The sequence below is a fragment of the Eublepharis macularius genome, chromosome 1, assembly GCF_028583425.1.
Source record: "Eublepharis macularius isolate TG4126 chromosome 1, MPM_Emac_v1.0, whole genome shotgun sequence".
NCBI classification, from domain to species: Eukaryota; Metazoa; Chordata; class Lepidosauria; order Squamata; family Eublepharidae; genus Eublepharis; species Eublepharis macularius.
The window spans coordinates 45,367,242-45,386,804 of record NC_072790.1 but is presented as its reverse complement, the minus strand read 5'-3'; the positions used below and the strand labels follow the sequence as shown (position 1 = coordinate 45,386,804).

The following is a 19,563-nucleotide window of genomic DNA, read 5'->3' as shown; positions in this document are numbered from 1 at the left end:
GCTTAGAGAAAGTTAGGTTTGGATAAGAGAGGGACCTCAGTAGGGTATAATGCCATACAGCCCACCCTCCAAAGCAGTGATTTTCTTCAGGGAAACTGACCTCTGTCATCTGGAGATCATTTGTGGTTCCTAGAGCTCTCCAGGCCTCACCTGGAGACTGGCAAACCTAGGGTAAAGATCAGGAGGAAGGAATGATCACCTGCTCACCAATTATCTCCCATATGTCTTCCACCTAAGCACATTGCTTGTTTCCTCCAGCCGGGCTTACTTCTGAGGAAGTAAGAGCCAGCTGGGTGAGGGAAGAACAACAAGAAAGAGGGATTGTTGGCGAGGGAATGAGCGAATGGATAAACACGTTCTTCTTCTCTGCCATTTTCCCTGTAATTGCTCTCAGATGGTTGCCACTAGGAGACAATGTGGGCTTAGGACCCTATGTTTACCTTTTAATGTTCAGCCCTGCCCACAGCTTCTTCATGCTTCCCCAATTTGAATTAGAAGAGTAAAGAAACATTTAAAAGAAAATTGTTTTGCAGAAGAAGGTTTTCCATAGCATATGCGGATATTTCTGCCAATTTGTTGTCATCTTTCCCACTAGTTTTATATTTGGGGTTCACTTTTGAAATCTGGGATGTAATTGAGGGATAGTTTACAACAGTTACATCGATATAAATGAACTGTGTTTACTTTTCAGAGTGTCCCTTTATGATATTTGGTGGGGGTGTTGGAATTACCTTGAGTCTGTAAGAAAAGTGAGACAGGATATTTCACAGGACACCACCATCTATCTGCATGTGTGTGTTTTATGTGCTGTCAAGTCGCCTCTGACCTATGGCGACCCTATGAATGAGAGACCTCCAAAATGTTCTATCTTTAACAGACTTGTTCATATCCTGCAAACTGGAGGACGTGGCCTCTTTTATTGAGTCAAGCCATATCACTTTGGGCCTTCCTTTTTTCCCTACTGCCTTCCACTTTCCCTAGCATTATTGACTTTTCCAGAGAATCTTGTTTTCTCATGATGTGACCAAAGTATGATAACCTCAGTTTTGTCATTTTAGTTTCTAGGGAGAATTCAAGCTTGATTTGATCTAGTACTCACTTATTTTGTCTTTTTGGCCATCCATGGTAACCACAAAACTCTCCTCCAGCAGCACATTTCAAATGAATCAATTTTCTTCCTGTCAGCTTTCTTCACCATCCAACTTTCACATTCATACTTAGTAATGAGGAATACCATAGCTTGGATTATCTTGAGCTTGGTTCCCCTTTATCTTTAACAATCTTTTCTAGCTCCCTCACAGCTGCTCTTCCAAGTCTCAATCTTCTTCTGATTTCTTCATTGCAGTCTCCCTTTTGGTTGATGATTGACCCAAGGAATAGAAAATAATGAACAATTTTGTGTCTATCTGCATACATCTAAACAGTGCTTTTTTCTGGGGGTACGCAGGGGTACGCGTACCCCTAAACATTTTGTGAATCTAACAGGAGAAAGTAAAAATTTTAAAATGTTGGAATTCCCGCTAAACCAACTCCAAACATATTATGGATATTTATGTGATTTGTTAAGTTTTATGTAGCGTATGTTGGCAACAAAGATGTTTAGTTATATTTAAACTCACTAGGAGCGCTGTTCATCTTACAAAAAGTGGAATGTCTTTGAGTATCGAACACGCCACCGAGATCGCTGGCATAATCAGTGATCGTTAGGGTGCAGACAAATACAAACAAGTCTTCTCTAAGCCACTTGGAGCTCTGGTAGTTGGAATCTAGCACAGTGATTAGTCAGTCTTGTTGCTACCCCTGATGGCGGCGACCAATTTGTGTATTTGTGTACGTTTTGCACAAAGAGCTTGTCTATAGCGAAACTCTTTGGTTGTGTTCACGTGTCACTATAGAGGGGCTTGATTGACAATATTGATGCCCATAATTCTCATCACCGACAGTCTTCTGACATCATTTCCTTTCACGGTGTTTCCTGAGTCTCAGATGGAAGCGAGTGTTTCATGCCAATCTGGAAGTTATTGTGAGCTGTGTAATATGAGGTAATGCATGTTCTTGGTAATTTTGTCCATTGACTGCATTTATTTTTTCCAATTTGAACTATAAAATGGTGATTTTCTGGAGTCAAATTGAGAGTACCCCTAAACATTTTTTTTAGAAAAAGAGCACTGCATCTAAATAATTTTTGTGAGGTGCACCACCCATAGAGGGCTTTAAAAGGGGATTAGACAGAAACATGGAGAATACCTCCATCAATGGCTACTAGCCTTGGTGACTGAAGGGAATCTCCACATTCGAAGACAGTAAATGTTTGCATATCAGTGCCGGGAGGCAACCTCAAGGGAAGGCCTTGGCCTCTGTGCCCAGTTGTTGGTCCTCCATAGCAATCATTTGGTTGCTGTGTGAAACAGGATGCAGGATTAGAGTGATCACTGGTCTGATCCAGAAGGGCTCTTCTTACATTGTTCAATGCTGTGAGGTGGCAAAAATTGTATGCACTGCACAAATATGAATTTGTGTCAGTACAAATTAATGCACTGCATATAAATTATTTACAGGTAGGAAGAAAGGCATAAAATGCTGAACAAATGCACACAGTCACTACATAGACCATTAACTTTGTGATTTATCCATTTCCATATTGATGTGCATTTCCTTCATTTATTTTATTTCATTTATTTTGTAGTGTTTTGCCACTGGTAAGCATACTTCATAAGCTTAAGGCACAAATATAGAGCTTTTTGTCAGAGTGTCATTCCATTCACACACTGGTCAGAGACTCAGTTTAAGAAATTCAACAATCAGGGATAGAGATGTGCACCTAAAAATTTTTTGGTAAATCTGATTTTTTTTTTAACAAATCTGAGAAAAAAATTGGAATTCTCTAATTCCTAATATTTTCTAAAATCACACTAGGAGCTATCCAGTGGACTGGGGAGGGGAGCATTTTTCAACCAAATATCACCAAATTTGAAGGGAACCTACTCCTGACTGTCCTCTAAAGACTCCCCAAAATTCATGAATATTGGGCCCCAGGGGCCAATTTTATGATCCCCCAAAGAAAGTGCCTTTATTCCCTAAGAGGTAAAATAAATTAGGGCTATCCAGGGGGCTGGGGATGGTATCTTCCAAGCAAACTCCACTAAATTTGCAGGGGACCTACTCTATCTTCTAAAGACCACTCTGAGTTTCAGGAAGATTGGACCCTGAGGGCTAATTCTATGGGCCCCTGAACTCCATTGTTTCCTATTGGAAAAAAAGTCAAAGCTGACTCCCACTGCAGAAACACACTGGTGCAAATCTGCCATGCCAAGGCATACTCCCAAATGCAAGCTGAGCTCATCTCAGGGAAAGCTCAATAGAACCAAACTTGAAGCAAGGGAATGGAATCCCCCAGAACCAAAGTGAAGCAAGAGGACCAACATCACACCAGAGAATCATGTCCATTCCACCTAAACCAAATTGAAGCAAGTGACACTGTTGCAACTTAGCCCAATAGCAGCAAACTGAAGCAAGGGACTGCCTTGTTTGTGGCTGGGTACTGCTCGAATCTGTTCTGTGGTGTTTCCCTACTGGATGAATCCATTGCCTGGCTGCTGTGAATGACACAACCTTCCTAAAATTTGGAGGGTCTTTAGAGGACAGTCAGGAATAGGAGTTTGCTTTAAAAATACCACCTCCAGCCCCCCCCCCAGATATTTTCCCCCATAGGGAATAATGGAGAGTGGGGGGCACCTTCTTTGGAGGCACATAAAATTGATCTCCAATTCATAAAACTCAGGGGGATCTTTAGAGAACAGTCAGGAGTAAGTTCTCCCCAAATCTGGTGAAGTTTGGTTGAAAAATGACTCCCCCACCAGCCTACCAAACAGCTCCCAGAGTGATTTTCCCATAGACAACAATGGTCAAATTTTACTGAATTTTTACTGAAAATTCAGCAAAAATTGAAAATACCTGGCTTTTGATTTGGAATGCCTGGATTTCACCAGCTAAAATTCATCAGCCAAAATTCAGTATTTTAATCTGAATTCTGAACCAAAGTGCACACTCTAATCAGTGTAAACAAAAGCAAGCCAAACCATAGGCCTTCAACATATTTTTAGAAGAGACTGCAGTTAGAGGAGTTATCCACTAAGTGGCAATATAAGTCTACCAAAGAGAAAAATAGCTCTTCTAAAAAGATCGCACTGCAGATACATTTTTCTAAAAAACAAGTAGAGAGGTCTCCAGGAAGGTAAACAGAACAATGCAAGTGGCCGTGTTTAATTCTGAAATTTGTTTCTAACCCAAATACTAACCGCTCTGGGCCACTTTAAGATCAATATATAGAATCCAATTATAGTAGTAAAGGAGAATAGCAGTGATGGAAAGTCCCCAAAAGAAATTCCCTTTTTTGTTGTTGTTAACTATGCTTATTTTCAAGCGAGTTATAACAATGAAATTATCATGAAAACAGAAGGCTGATGGTGAGTGCTATGTAAAGATGTATTGATAAACAGAAAGGTATCTTCAACTCTTTTTTTTAACAATCAGCATAGAGCAGTATGGATCAGTAATCTGATACCATGAAAGAAGAACTAGGATACTGACAGTGCAATACCAAACAATGTTACACCCTCCTAAGGGACAAACTAGACAAGCAAGTTTTTAAAGAGTTGGGTCTAGGTTTCCCAGACCCAACTCAAGTCCCTCTCAACCACACAGCAGCTGTGGGGAATAGCTGTTAAAAAATAAAGGACAGCCCATAATAATACAGAATAATATATAGAATATTGATAGAAAATAATTAACCATAAGGATTAATCATAAGGACTGACTAATTAACATTATTTTTGGTAAAATTTGTATAATGTACCAAACTGAATAAGTTTATCTGAAGATATATATGAGTCAAATTGATTGATATTATATGATGATAGTTATATAGATTTATAATTGAAGGGGAACAAAAACAGTAATGTAATTAAATATAACTAAAGCAGAAAGAAGAAGATATGTAGAATGAGTAACACATAGAGCATAAGTTAAATTGGTTGACTTATATGAATGTATGGTTTATATGGTTTATGATCTATAGAAATATTTGAAATTATGAAAAATGGGATAAATTGTTTATCCAACATGGAAAAAGGGACTCAAAGTTAGGGTACAGAGTATCAAAAATAGTTAAAGAATTATTGCTTAGAATAAAGGGAGAATATATATTTGTTAGATAGAGGAATATAAAAGGAGTAAGGGAAAAGGGACAAAGGGACAAAGGGTTGGAAAACTGTTGGAAGTCAACAAAAAGGGGGGGAAAGGGAGGGGGTTAGAAATTGGGAAATGGGAGAATTGATTGTAATGTGAAAATAATTGATCCTAACCCAATAAAAAAAATTTCAAAAAAGAATAAATAAATAAAGGACAGCCCAAATGGCCCCTGAATGCCACCACGGAGGGAGTGAAAGGCTTCTGCCTCCCCCCCCCCAGCAATTTCTCATGTCAAAATAGCACAGGGGAAGGTCACTTCCCTATTTTTACTGCTCCATATGCACACAATACTCCACACAGAGCACAAAAAGCAGAGACACACAGTCAGAGCTATTTTGGAAAACAGCTTGCTGGGAGGGGCGCTCTGGATATCTAGAGAAACCCTAAGTTAATTGAAGTCAATGGGGCTTGGAAGGGTGTCATTCCACCTAGGACTGCACTGTAAAATATAGGGTGCTGTGTCAACTATGTCAGATAAAGCTCCATTGATACAGGGATGCTTTTCATGGTTGTCACCACTACCATCAATAGAAGACAGCAGGACTGTATCTCTGGACAATCCCTGTTATTTTCAAGTGATACGACATAAACTTTATTAAATAAGAAATAGATTTGTGCCAAAATATTCCTTTCAACTCCATTCCTTTATGCGGGCCATGTATTTACCATTTTTTTTCAGGACATGAATTCCAGCTTAACTGTCTATGTGTACATGCATGACAAATTTCTCTCATCAGCCGTATAATATTTATTCTGGCTAGAAGGATAATCTTCCATAGTAGGAGCTGGCTAGTGGCTATAACAAAATGGGCTTCCCAGCACATTGGGATACAAACTCAAATTTGAGTGATTATCTTTAACCTAAATCCTGATTTCACAAACTAACTATAGTTAAAATAAACCATCGTTTCATGTTATGTTTGGGTTCACTGGAGAGTTTCTGTTGGCAAAAGGATATTCACCTGCAGGACATGGCTTTCAGAGTAATTCTGAACAGTTACTCCATTATAAGCCCATTGATTTCAATGGGCTTAGACTGGAGTAACTCTGCTTAGCATTGCACTGTTTGTCACCTCCCCCCTCCTGCCTTATCCTCAATGCCCCCCAAATGCTGCTGGAGGTCTCCTGTTCCCCCAGGAGAGGCACTGGAGGGGAAGAATTTGGGGCTGCAGCAGGAGGGAAGAAGCAACAAAATCACACAGTGCAGGTGGAAATCATTTCATCCATAGAAATATTCCAGTGGGTCCAAGTCACATCTAAACCGAGCCACTGGGTTCTTTATTCCTTTCCTCTTCTTATCAAGGACAGCATCTCTAGAATGGCAAAACCTTTCACGGCCTTTCAAATACCACTGCTAGATTCAGGAGGATTTAACAAAAGGCTTTCTGAACTTGCTTTCATCAAAAGCCTGTTAAAAGATAAGAGAGAGAAGATTCCCGTATAAACACAATACCCAGGAAACTGTGTTTACTTTTATGTGTATTTGTCCAAGATTAAAATTGCTCAGACAAGGAAATGTGATTTGTTCTACAACTTTAAATTACTGAATGGTACTTTATAGCTATGGTATGAACTTGGTTTGGCAGTAAACAAGTGGTTTTAGCTTGATGAGCATCTTCTTTTAAATAAACTAAATTATCCTCTGTCCCCCTCAATCAGCATCAGGTATACAATATTTACAGATGCCCTTCACACACCATGGAACGGCATCCTGTTTTGTAACTTTGTCTGGGTGTGGCTCCTAGTCCATTTCTGGCAACATGTCCTATGACAGTAAGCAGCCAGACTTGTTCCTAATACATAGGAAAAAACAGATGGGTATTTGGCTCATCTGCTTTTCCTAACACAGCATATGCAAAACAAATTTTAGGTTAGCTCTTCAATTTAATGACAAAATGCTTCCGAAGTGGCAGCACCCAGACCAAATGTTTTCAAGTGCTTTGGTTCTCATATGCAACATCCAGAATTTTTTGGGAAAGTAGAAAAAGCACATTAAAATGTCAAAAATAAGAAACACTTTGGAGCAGGAGTGTCTTAGAGGGCACCCATTGCCGATGCATATACACTGTAAATAGGAGGCATCCATTTGATCTTGAGATATTTGCCTATGGAAGAGGACAAGTGTGTATGGTTTACACACACATACAGCACGTTAAAATCACCAACCAAGTCCTGATTTGTCTTCCATTCTTTACTACCATGAAAACTGTAAGGGCAGGTAGCAGAACTCTAAGCTCTGCTGCCCTTTCCTTTGGCATTCTGTACCTAGAGATTTTGAAGAGTCCCCCTTCCCCAAAATCTGTTGTTATCACCTTCAGTCATATTTTTATTTTCAAAAGCATTGGCCAGTTACTGCCAAGATGCATGTTGATGTTTTAAAGATTTTGGCTTATGGTTGCAGCTTTTGTGGTTGGATTTTTACACTGTGTTGTTATCTTTCACGGAAGCCAACTGTTTATAAGCTTTTTGGGGAGGGGGTGTCTTATTGATACCAAGGTTGGAAAACAACCCCTAAATCTTAAGAACTGGGTACTTACCTGTGCCAAGGACCAGATTGGCTTTCACCTGCCTGAACATAACTAGCGCTACCCTGCTCAGGCAGCACTTATTAATTTCAAAATAATATATTCAAGGTGATAGCGTGAGTGAGTAGAAGTAGAAATTTGCTGTCTGTGGCACATTTCTCTCATTAGCTTTCTATTTAGCAGCACTTAATGACGTTTAACGCACCAGCAGTTTCCTTACACTGCATACACAATGCCTCAGGCTTTTGCCAGTAGCAGTGACCAAACCTAAAATAAACTTCTGAAAGTGAGTGCTGGAAAACTGTGCCATCCTCTGCATTTCTTAGTAGTCCTTTGTGTTAGACAGTCCACGTCCTCCAATTAGTCCTTTTAAATTATGGACATTCATATTAGAAACATGAAACCTTCCATTTTCAGCAGATAAAACAAAAGATGCTAAGGATCATTCTGTGATTATTCTGCCCAGTTGAAAGGGTTGGCAGGGGGAAGAGAGTTTTGACTATCATTCACCTTGAAGATCTCCAAAGTGGTTCCTCTGGGAAATGAGACGCTTCCTGCAGCATTAGTCAGCAAAGCTCCACTCAAGCAATGAAATACATGACTTCAGCAGAGTTGCTGTAGCAGCAGGTGGAAGGGACTAAGGTAAATCAAGGTGGCTAGCAGAGAAAAATAAAGAAAAGAGAAACTTTGTCCTTCTTTTCCTCCTCTCTTTACATGTCTCCAAAAGATTCCTTTTCAGTTATCATACACAGCCCACACAAGTACTATTGTTGCTCTGCTAATTCATTGAACCTGTAAAGTCCCTGTACTATGTGCTACTTCTTCTATTTGGTCTAAGCCATCAGTATTCTGCTAGCACTCTAGAAGCAGTGGGATGGAGCCAGCCTTCCTCCAACCTAAGGAGACTTCCCCCAACTTGAACAGCTCTTCCACTGGAAGACGGGTCCTTTGATTGGAGGAAGGCTTCAAACTGGAGCCAATAGAAAAGATGACTTGTAGTTTAATTAATAAATAAACTTTGCTCAATAGAGTAGGAGGACAGGGGGTAGGGTTCTAAGTGCCGATAACTTATGAAGAGACTTACAGTGCAATCCAAAACAGAGCGAAACCCTTCTAAACCAATTTAATTCAATGGGGTTCAAAGGCCATAACTAAGGCCAAGAATGCACTGAACGTAGGGGCTTGGAGGACCAATAGGCAAGTGCATGCCTCTCTCCCCAGCTGGTCTTTGGCAAGTGCCTTTATAGTAGTATCACATGCTGGAAAAGCAACATAAGGATTTAACTAGTTTAAAAACAAAACACTGTGTTGCAAACAAGTAAAGTTGTTCTAAGTTTAAAAATAAAACAGGTTAGCCTTGAATTAATGGTTCTGATTAGAGATGGGCACGAACCGAAATACGAACCAAAATTAAGCATGAACCAGGCCGGTTCGTGGTTCGTGAACTGCAGTTCGTCAGATCCCATTTCTGATGAACTGCCACGAACTTTTAGGCTGGTTCGTTTGGTTTATTTTTTGGTTTGTGACTTCAGACAGCATGGTGCCAATCCATCAGTTTCCTAGGTAACAGGGGATGGACTTCCTGCAGACCTTCTGCTGCCCCAGAAGTGACCTTCTGCTGACTCGGAAGTGATGATTTGTTGACCTAGATACGACGTTTTCACAAACCAAATGAACTGGTTCGCGAACCAGGGGCAGGTTGGTGAAAGTTCGTGGTTTGTGAAATTTGACAAACCACGAACTGCATGGTTCGTTTTTTCCCCCGGTTCATGTCCATCTCTAGTTCTGATGTGCATATGGGCTCCAATATACTGACAAGGTTCTGAGACAGCAGGGGGCTCACCCATTCAGTTCCAAACGCATATCCTTATGGGAAGCCACAAAATCTATAGTGGGTCCATCTGTGAACAGAGCCACAAATCTTTGGATGTGGGGGAAGAGGTATATTTATGTATGATGACACACACCACCTTATTCATAATACACACCTAAAAATCATGTGATTTCAGGAAGCATTCAATATAGTAAGCGATTTCTTACCTGGAAATTTATTACTTCTGACAGTCAATAAGCTGCAACAATGGAATTGCGTAGTCAATAATAGTCTCATACAGTACATGCATTTACACACAGCATTTCCTGCTGAAACAACCCTTCCTTCAGCTTTACATATTGCACTCCATCCCTGTGGGCCTCTTTAAATATTAACAATTAGCAGTAAATGTCAGCATTCACCAAATTTATGACACTGAAACAGATATGTGTAAGTAGAAAGACACAGAAGCGCTTCCTCAGTGTTATTGTCAAACAAAGTTTTGCTTTTTTCTAAGAGGTAACTATACTTCCAAGAGATGAAAACTTTGATTCATTAAGGTCCTGTAATTTCTATGAATATATAAAGGAGATGTACAAACAGTTGGTTAAAATAATCAAAATATAATACAGCTGGTAGATATAAAAGACAAAAAGGACCAGCAGAGTAAAACCAATTTAAAAGCACAGGTGGCAAAAATATTTAAAATAACATCAGCAGGTGAAAGCATAAAATAAAATCCAGACAATGATAAAGTCAAGAACAGCATAAAACCTCAACACAATACCAATGGAACTTACAACTTTTGTTGGGGGAATAAGGAACTGCCAAAGAAATCTACCAAGTTTGATGTTTAGTATAAAAAGTATTACTTCATTATAGAAAAATTACCTCACTTCTGAGAATTTAAAAACTTTAAAAGAGATAGGCAAATTTCTAATGACTGCAACCCTAGTCTACTTCTGCCTACCAGTTTCTTTTCCTTTCCTTTTATTCCCTTAGAAGCTCATTGATTCAAATCTTGAGCAGCGGAAAATACTTATTTCTTATCTTTTTTGGAGGCCAGGGCTAAAAGAACTGAGACATATTTTGCAATTGCTAAGGTGAATTTAGGATCCTTATCACTAAACAAAAGAGCCAGAGTTTCTGGAGTATAAGGGGACAGTTGGTTAATTAAGGGCTTAATATAATAATCCCTTATCTGCCTACCAGTATTAATAGACAAGGCCATAACAGAATTAGCTAACTGGCAAGAAACAAGGCAGAACTATGTCAACGGGTGAAAAGCTGGAAATAAAAGTTTTCAAATCAATCACAACGCACATGAAACCAGGGCTGAATCCCTGTGTGGATTCAGCCCAGGGCAGTCCCTAGGTGGGTTTCATAAATACAACCATTAGATGAGACTGTAACTATTCCAACAAATATAGAAGAAGACAGGCATTCCCAACAAGAATGTATCAATGGATGAGATCTTACCTTTTCAGAAATTCTCCAAAGCTTCTTAGAGTTCTAAGTGAAGAGTAAAATCTGCCGATTATAAATTTAGAATATTAGGTTACAATGATTAAAGATGTGCACTAAGAAAAAAGCAGTTCAAATAATCCATGATGCATAGACAGGAAAAATATTGAGCTTTGTTTTGTTACAGTGTGGCATAGTGGTCAGTGTCAAACCAGGCTCTGTGGGACCCAGGTTCCACTCTGCAATGGAAACTTGCTGGGGGACCTTGGGCCTGTCATACACTCTAAGCCGAACCAACCTCACAGGGTTGTTGTGAGGATAAAATGGAGGAGGGGAGAATGATGTAAGTCTGATTAAAATTCAAGGAATGTCTGGTACGTTTTCACATTCCCACCCATGCCTACTCCCTCCTCATTTTTTTTTAGCATTTGCTCTAGTAAGAGTTATACATGCACCAAATTTGAAGCTAATCATGGTTCTTTTCAGTATCAATTCCTGTTCCTGAAAAGTTCTTGGAATTTAGCTTTGAAGTCTCACATAGCGTCTTTTCCAAGAATAGAGAGAAAGAGGAAAAAAATTAATTTCACAACTGCCCTACCTTTTCTTTCTTTTTTTTTTAAAAAGAATTTTTATTGGATGGGTTAACAAACATAAACATAGAAATCATTATCATTATTCACCCCATTGCATTTTCCCCATCCTCCCCCCCCCTTTTCTGGTGACTCCCAGCAGTTTTCCATACCCAACTTAATCTAAAAAAGTATATCATATAAATTCTTAAAGTCTATAATAATAATGTAATAATATAATATATATCTATATTATACCTATCAAATCTCTTTAGTTATCTTAACTATCTACACTAACTATATTACTTATTTTAGTTAAAAATATAAAAATTACATAAGTAACAATAAGTACATATGCTAACTAACTAAAACAAAATTACATACCTACTCCCCTGTAAATATACTATACTAATCCAATAACATATAGTAAAATATACCCCTTTTAAAGCTTAAGTAAGTTTCTATCTCCCCTACTTCTCCAAAGACCACAATTTCCCCTTCATGTCCCACTTTTTTCCCACATTTTTCTTAAATTTTTCCCAGCTTGATATATAGTCCAATTCTTCTTATTACAACTGCCCTACCTTTTCTATAAGTAGACAGAACTCTGTAGTGCAAAGGGCATGTGAGATGCACACGTATGATTCTGGATAGTGCTATCATCTAGTATCAATCTGTCCTGCTTTGTGAAATATTCTATTTTGGCTGTAACTTGAACATAGGCTGAATTCCCCAGATAGCTACGGCACAGTCTTGAGCCTCACTACATCCCTATCCCCCAGTACTAGAATCAAAAACTAAAAAAGCTTTCCATCATCCACAAAGATGCTTTTTTCCAACCACATATGAACTACTATGGCTGGCATCCAAAGACCTACTTTAGTGCCCCCCCCCGACCCCGTGTTGTCATTGATTTTTTCAAACGGCAGATATCCATGCCTTATCACAAATTGCTTGTGAAACCTCAGGAACTTCAAAGTGGTTTGCAGCATAACATGGGTTGGGGGATGCTGTTTCAGAAACACAACTTCCTATCTCTACTGGGGAGGATGACCAACTCCAGCCTAGGAAATTCCTGAAGATTTGGGGGACAGTGTCCAATCCGTGGAGGGGGAAATTGGGGTGAGATTTAACCTAAAATCTATGGTATACCATAGTGTGCCTCTGAAGCCACCATTTTCTCTCTGTAGTCTGGAGATAAATTGTAATTCTAGGAGAACTCCTGGCCCCACCTGGATATTGACAAACCTACTCTTAAGTATACAGAAAATATATGTGGTTCTTGGTCCCACGCCTCCCTATCTCAGCAAAGAAATGAGAATAGTACTTGCTAGAGTCTAGACAATACCTAGCAAATGTATTTAACCATAGACAAAATGCACTTTTAAAAAACCCAGTTCAAATACTGCAACACAGCAGTCTACTGCATGCTACGGGAGAAAAGCTTATTACACATGCCAAGTTTGAGCAATCGCACTTTACAGTCAATTTAACTTAAGGCAATGCACAGCTGCTACTTTGGAAGTTTCCTGCTGTGGAAGTAATAATGAAGGCCATACGATCAGTCTTCCAGCGCACATTAAATATTAAAATGTTTTTTAAAAACCCTGTGTAACAGCATGCTAAAAAAAATATAAACATGACTACTTGGATAAAAGATTCAAAACCACAACAAAGCTTCTACAAAATTTCCCACAGAAGATTTTGCCTTTGGCTCCCCTATTCCTCTCTTATGACAGCATTACACTGAACAATGGGAGGCTAAGAATGTGCTTAATGTGAAAAAAACAATGTTCCAGTCCTATCATTCCCTCTCGTGCATCATGACACGGTGTGGAGCTGTACATGCTGCACAGTGAAGCAGCATCCTGGAAAATTCAGTGAACATTAGAGACCACTAGAAGCCAGTGTGGTCAAGAAGCTAAAATATGGTGGAGTTGGATGAGCCCAGAGCTGATTCACCTGCTCGAACCACTACCAATGCAATCCTAAACGGAGTTACACCCTTCTAAGTCCGTTAATGTCAATGGGTTTAGAAGGGTGTAACTCTGTTTAGGATTGCACTGTAAGTCTTAATGTTACTTCTGTAAATACAACCGGTGCAGCATTATTCTTCCTACACTACAAAAAGTATTATCAGAAGCCTTGGGAATAGGGCTACCAACCTCCAGGTAGGGTCTGGCAAATTCTCCTGGAATTAAAACTGATCTTCAGAACACAGAGAGCAGTTCCTTTGTTGGGAATGGCACTTTCGGAGGGCTGACTCTGTGGTTTACTACGTAATTTCTGCATCATTTTACATGTCATGTATAATTCCCTATTCTTGGCTTCAGCATTGTTTTAGTTCTGCATCAGATTTCTGCTTGTTTTGAAATTTACGCAGTCCAAAACCAACAGGGATTGTTTATTGGATGTCTCAGCTGTTAATCGTATGGACTTATGCCATGTAATCTGCCTTGTGTTTCAGTGAGAAAGGTGGACTATAAATAAGTTAAATAAATAAATGGAAGACCTGGAGTAATATCACATCCTTGCTGAGCACCCTTCCTCTCCCAAAATCTATTATCTCCAGGCACCGCCCACAAATTTCCAGCAATTTCCCAACCCAAAGTTGGCAGCCCTACATAGGTCAAGTGGGAAAGTCTACTACAAAGCTTCTTCTCATAAATTTGTCTTCCAACACTAACTTTATGCTGCAGAAAGCACTGCATCCTACATCTCAAACTAAGTATGAAAGGACCCCGTAAGAAATATTTTACACTTCTAAGCTATGCTACTTCAGACCAGGTAACAAGCGGTTTATTTTTGAATGCCCCTACCTCCCAAACACACCCTTAATGAAGTAAGCTAGCACATGAAGAAGAGGACTATGCTACATTCTTCTACCTGATATATATAAGTCCAGACGTCCACTCACCATGAAGGATGCCAGGTTCCAGGTAGTGGCTGGAGATCTCCCGGAATTACAAATGATCTCCAGACTACAGAGATCAGTCCCCCTGGAGAAAATAGCTGCTTTAGAGAGTGGATTCTATAGAATTATACACCACTGAGGGCTCTCCTATCACCAGACCCAGCCCTCTCCAGGCTCCCCCTCCCCCTCAAATCTCCAGGAAATTCCCAACTTGGAGCTGGCAAAGTCACCACTGACAAGTATGTTTTATCATCCTGGTGACTTGAAAGCAGAAGTGTGTGACCCATTGTTGACACAGTAAACTCAAAGAAGGCTGCGGCCTAGTTGCTGAAGCGACAGAGGTGAACCTGTAGAAAGATCTCAGTGTCCTGTCATTGCAGAAGGAAAAGCCATACCTCCTGCCTTAATTTCTCCTCTCAGGAGGCTAGGTGCCCTTAACTTTCTACATGAGTGGTGGAACATAAAGGTCTTCATCCCTTTCTCTTAAAGTCAGAGTTGGTCATGGTAGTGGTAAGAGTATACAATACAAGAGCCACCAGAAATCCTGCACCCCCAGTTTCTCACTCATATCAGTGGCTTCAATTTATCTTTTCTCTCTTCTCCCCCTAGAGTTGCCAGGTGCCCGCAGCGGCAGGCAAACTCCAAGGAGTTTGCACCTCTGCATGCCAATGGCAGCAGGAGGGAAGCCACCTGGCAATCACCCACCACCAGCAGGCAGCCCAGGCAAACAGGTACACACACCTTTGTGCCCCACTGTGATGACATCACAGTTGGGGAGGGAGGGAAAGAGCACACTTAGCGCAAGGTCTGATACCATAGGAGTCAGCCCAAAACCAAGCATGCACACAAGGATTACCCTCCCAATCTCCCACCAGTTGCCAGGGAGACATGGAAACTCTACCCTCCCCTTCTTTAGCCTTTCTACCGCTATTCAAAACAAGTTCTAGAAGAAAGAGATGCACAAACAAACCCCCACCACCACTATGTATCCTATATTATTTATTTAAAAAATCCAAAAAGAAGCAACCCACAGGTGCCATGTACTAAAACACATTAAGAACATAAGAAGAGCCCTGCTGGATCAGACCAGTGGTCCGCCTAGGCCAACATCCTGTCTCACAAGTTAGCCAGCCAGTTACTCTGGAGGACCAACAGCAGGGCACAGTGGCCAAGGTCTTCCACTGATGTTGCCTCTTAGCACAGGTATTTATAAGTTTACTGCCTCTGAATGTGGAGGTTCTCTTTAGTAGAGATGGGCACGATCGACATTACGATCGAAAAATACCCACGATAATGGCGATCGTGCAATCAGGACCCAGCGGATCGGTGCTGTCCACAGCGACTGATCCAGTGTTCGGGGGGGTGCTTGATTGGGGCGAATGGGCTCGGATCGGGAAGCCAGACACACAGGCGCCAGCAATCTATTCCCCTGGCAACGGAGCCAGGGGAATGCCTGAGCTGTGTTTGCCCTCCTTCTGTCGCCCTGGAAACCCGAATGGAAGCCCAGCTTGTCTTAATCAGCAGGGCTTCCTTCCAACCATGGAGCAGCAAAGCACTCACCAGTTGAGAGAAGACACCCAGGGGAGGGAGGGGGAAGGGGGTGTTCTGTAGCCACGGGCACTCCAATCTCATCCCTGCAAACTCTGAGAGGCAGCTCTGACAGCCAAACGCAGACAAGCAGCCAGACCCCCTGCCCCCTGAGGGGAGGTGGCTCGTCGCCGTCTCCCCGTGCCTGCCGGGCCCAGCGGCCACCGTCTTCACCCACCGTTCATTTCTTGCCAGCACGCTCCTTTTTGGCCTGGCAGGCGGGCACATGGGGGGTGCCGCCGTCGAGCAGCCAGACCCCCCCACCCCCTGAGGGGAGGTGGCTTGTCGCCGCCTCCCCGTGCCCACCAGGCCTGGTGGTCGCCGCCACCACCCACCTTCCCACATAGCGGGGAACAGCGGGGCGCCCCTCCGCTTTGGCCTCCCCGATCCACAATCCACAATCCACGGATCGGAAATGGGATATGATCGGTGTGGATCACTAGCTCGGGATTGTCGCCAGCGCTGATCCACGATCAGCTTGATCGGTAATTTTTTTGGGATCATGCCCACCTCTACTCTTTAGTCACCATGGCTAGTGGCCACTGATAGATCTATCCTCCATGAATCTGTAAAATCTCCTTTTAAAGCGGTCTACTGCTGGTGCATTTCACTGAAATTATTTAGGTGTATACAGATAGACCCCGCTTGGTAGTGTCTTGTGAAACATCCTATCTCACTTTTCATATAGACTCAAGGCAATTTCACACGCACACCCCTGCCCTTACCAAATATAATAAATGAACACTGAAAAATAACCATAGTTCAGACTTAACAATGTAAGTGTTGTAGCTGTCCCTCAATTCCATCCAAAATCCCCCCTTAGTCATCTCTTTTCTAGACTGAAAAGTCCCAGACTCTTCAGCCTTTTCTCATAGGAAAGGTGATCCAACCCACTCATCCTCTTGGTTGCCCTCTTCTGTACTTTCTCCAGCTCTGCAATGTCTGTATTGAGATATGGCAACCAGAACAGCGCACAGTACTCCAAATGAGGTCACACCATAGATCTATAAAGGGACATTATAATTACAGTTTGCCTTTTTTTTACATCTGCGGCATATGGGGTTGATACTTTCATCAAGCTATCCACTACAACCTCAAGGTCTCTTTCCGTCTTGCAACTAACTACCTACATGATTGTTAGTTTCTCAAAGAACTCTAAAGGACTTGTGAGGCAAGACTTTCTTTTACAGTAGCAAAAGCCATGCTGATTTTCCCTCAGCAGGCTTTGTTCCTCTGTGTGCCTACTAATTCTATCTTTGATTACAATTTCTGCTAATTTTCCGGGGGCAAATGTTAGGATAACTGGACTGTAATTTCCTGATTCCGCTCTGGACCCCTTTTTAAAAATTCATGTAACATTTGCTACTCACCAGTCATCTGGTACAGTGGCTAATTTTAGTGACAAGTTACATACGCAGGTTAATAGATCAACAACTTCACATTTGATTTCCCTAAGAACTCTTGGACATATGTCATCAGGACCAGGAGATGTATTGGTTTTTAATTTCCCCAGTAGGTCTGAACTTCATCTCTCATAACCCCAATATGACTCAGTTTTTCAGACTTCCTTCCTAAAAACAGTGGCTGTGGTGTGTGCGTACATGCCCCACACTTTTCATAGGAACACCGGTGTAAGAATTAATTTAGCTTCTCTGCCATCTCCCCATTTTCCTTTAGTAGTTCTTTTATTCTTTGGCCGTCCATTGTAACACTTCTCCCTATACCTTTGTTAATCCATAAAAACGAATCTAATATTTAATAAACGGCCACAATTGATCTTCTTGCCTATATGATTTCTTCTCTCATACATGCTTAATTGCTGTTTATTTATCAACAGTGTGTAGCAGGATTTGAATTCAATGGCACCCAACAGAGACCAACAAGATTTTCAGGGTGTAAGCTTTTGAGAGTCACAGCTCCAAGGACCATAGTTTCCTTAACTGTTTTTGCCCATCTGGTAAGGTTTGTGTTTTTTCAAAACTTGGGCAGTTAGAATTCAGGCAGCTGCTAGCAGATTTTAAATTAAAATCCTAAACTCTCCATACTGATGAAGGTATAATTTGAGTAAGAGCAAAACCTGGATCTTAAGATACGCTTACCAACGCTTAGTGATAATATAAAAGCTTTTGTGTCGGTATGCCTAAGCAACTGGATAACTGCCATTTTTATGCAAGAGAAGGAATCATTTCCTATAACCTGAACTTTGAATCCTTCCATTTGCACACTTCTCCCCCCCCCCCCTTTTTCTTCTCCTTTTCTTTCCTTTTTTGTGTGGGTTTTCTTTTTTTCTGGATGCTCATTTCCCTCCCTCCTCGTCTTCATCTCTCTCGCTTGCACTCTCTTCCTCTTGTCCCTCCCCAGTTTTGCTGCTCACCTTCCCATTTTATTTATTTTTTAAATAAGTGATTTCATTGCAGCAAAGCACCAGCTCATCTTGAATTTCATTTCCTCCTACACCCCACCCCCACACTGCACCTCCTTTGAAAGCAACTTCTGGCTCTCATTTTGGCCGTGCTTTATTGTGCTTTTGTCCTGTCAGCTTTCTCTTTGCTTTTTCGTTTGGAAAGGTCTTATTTTCTTTTTTTCTTTCAGATTCCTCTAATCAAGGAAACTTTGGATCAATGTTCATATTATATTTTTATCTGCCCCTCCTCCAAGGAGCACACAGTGTTTCCCACGTTTCCCCCCTTCTGCTTTTTTATTATCACAACAAGCCTGTGAAGTAGGCAAGGCTGTGAGAGAATGTTTGGCCCAAAGCTAACCCAGAAAGCTGCATGGCTGAATGGGAACTTGAATCCTCCCCCCACAATGCAGACATGCTTACAGACCCTATGGACACCTAGCAGTAAATCACACTCCACAACCACCCACCACCATCTTATATTTAGGCTGTCAGCCTTACACAATTAACCTTTCACCAAGTATAAGTAACAAAACCTTCACAGAAATCATTTTGCTAAACCCAGCAGCCTGGCTGCTCCGGTCACACAGTGTGAAGACAAGAAAAGAAATGCAGGGGATTAACTGAAGGTCCAGAAATGTGGGAAAGGTCAAATTAGAGAACGTCTGTGTCTCATCAGGATCCCTTCCCCCCCATTAAATAACCAGGATTGTTGTTCGATGAGGCAATATTATCGAGCAGTCCACAACTGTACCGATTAAGGGACTCCACACAGTTAAAGCTAACCCTCCGCTTAATACTAAAGCATCACAGAAGCTGCGAGCAAGACTGTGGGTAACCACTAGCAAAATTATGTAGCGAAAATTCTCTGAGAAACACATATCCCACATCCGAAGGACTATTAATATTAATGGTACTGAAATCAAGTGTGACGTCTCCCAGCCTACACCCCCACTATCATGTCTTCTGAAATCACAGTGTTTTGATCTCTCTCTCTCTCTTTTTTTTTTGTTCTCCCACTGTACAAATCACATGGCACT

General features: G+C 41.2%; 1 protein-coding gene across 2 annotated transcripts in view; it reads right to left on the bottom strand.

The window, feature by feature from the left end:
* The window catches only part of CYRIA (CYFIP related Rac1 interactor A), a 104,049-nt gene that overhangs the window by 43,304 nt on the left and 41,182 nt on the right, over positions 1-19,563 (bottom strand). The window contains exons 2-3 of one of the 2 annotated variants that reach the window (XM_054979628.1): positions 11,068-11,118; positions 9,816-9,847 (exon numbers count right to left, since the gene is read on the bottom strand). The gene's annotated coding sequence lies outside the window, so the exon portion shown is untranslated. The remainder of the gene's footprint in view (positions 1-9,815; positions 9,848-11,067; positions 11,119-19,563) is intronic. The other variant, XM_054979636.1, reaches the window with a different exon arrangement.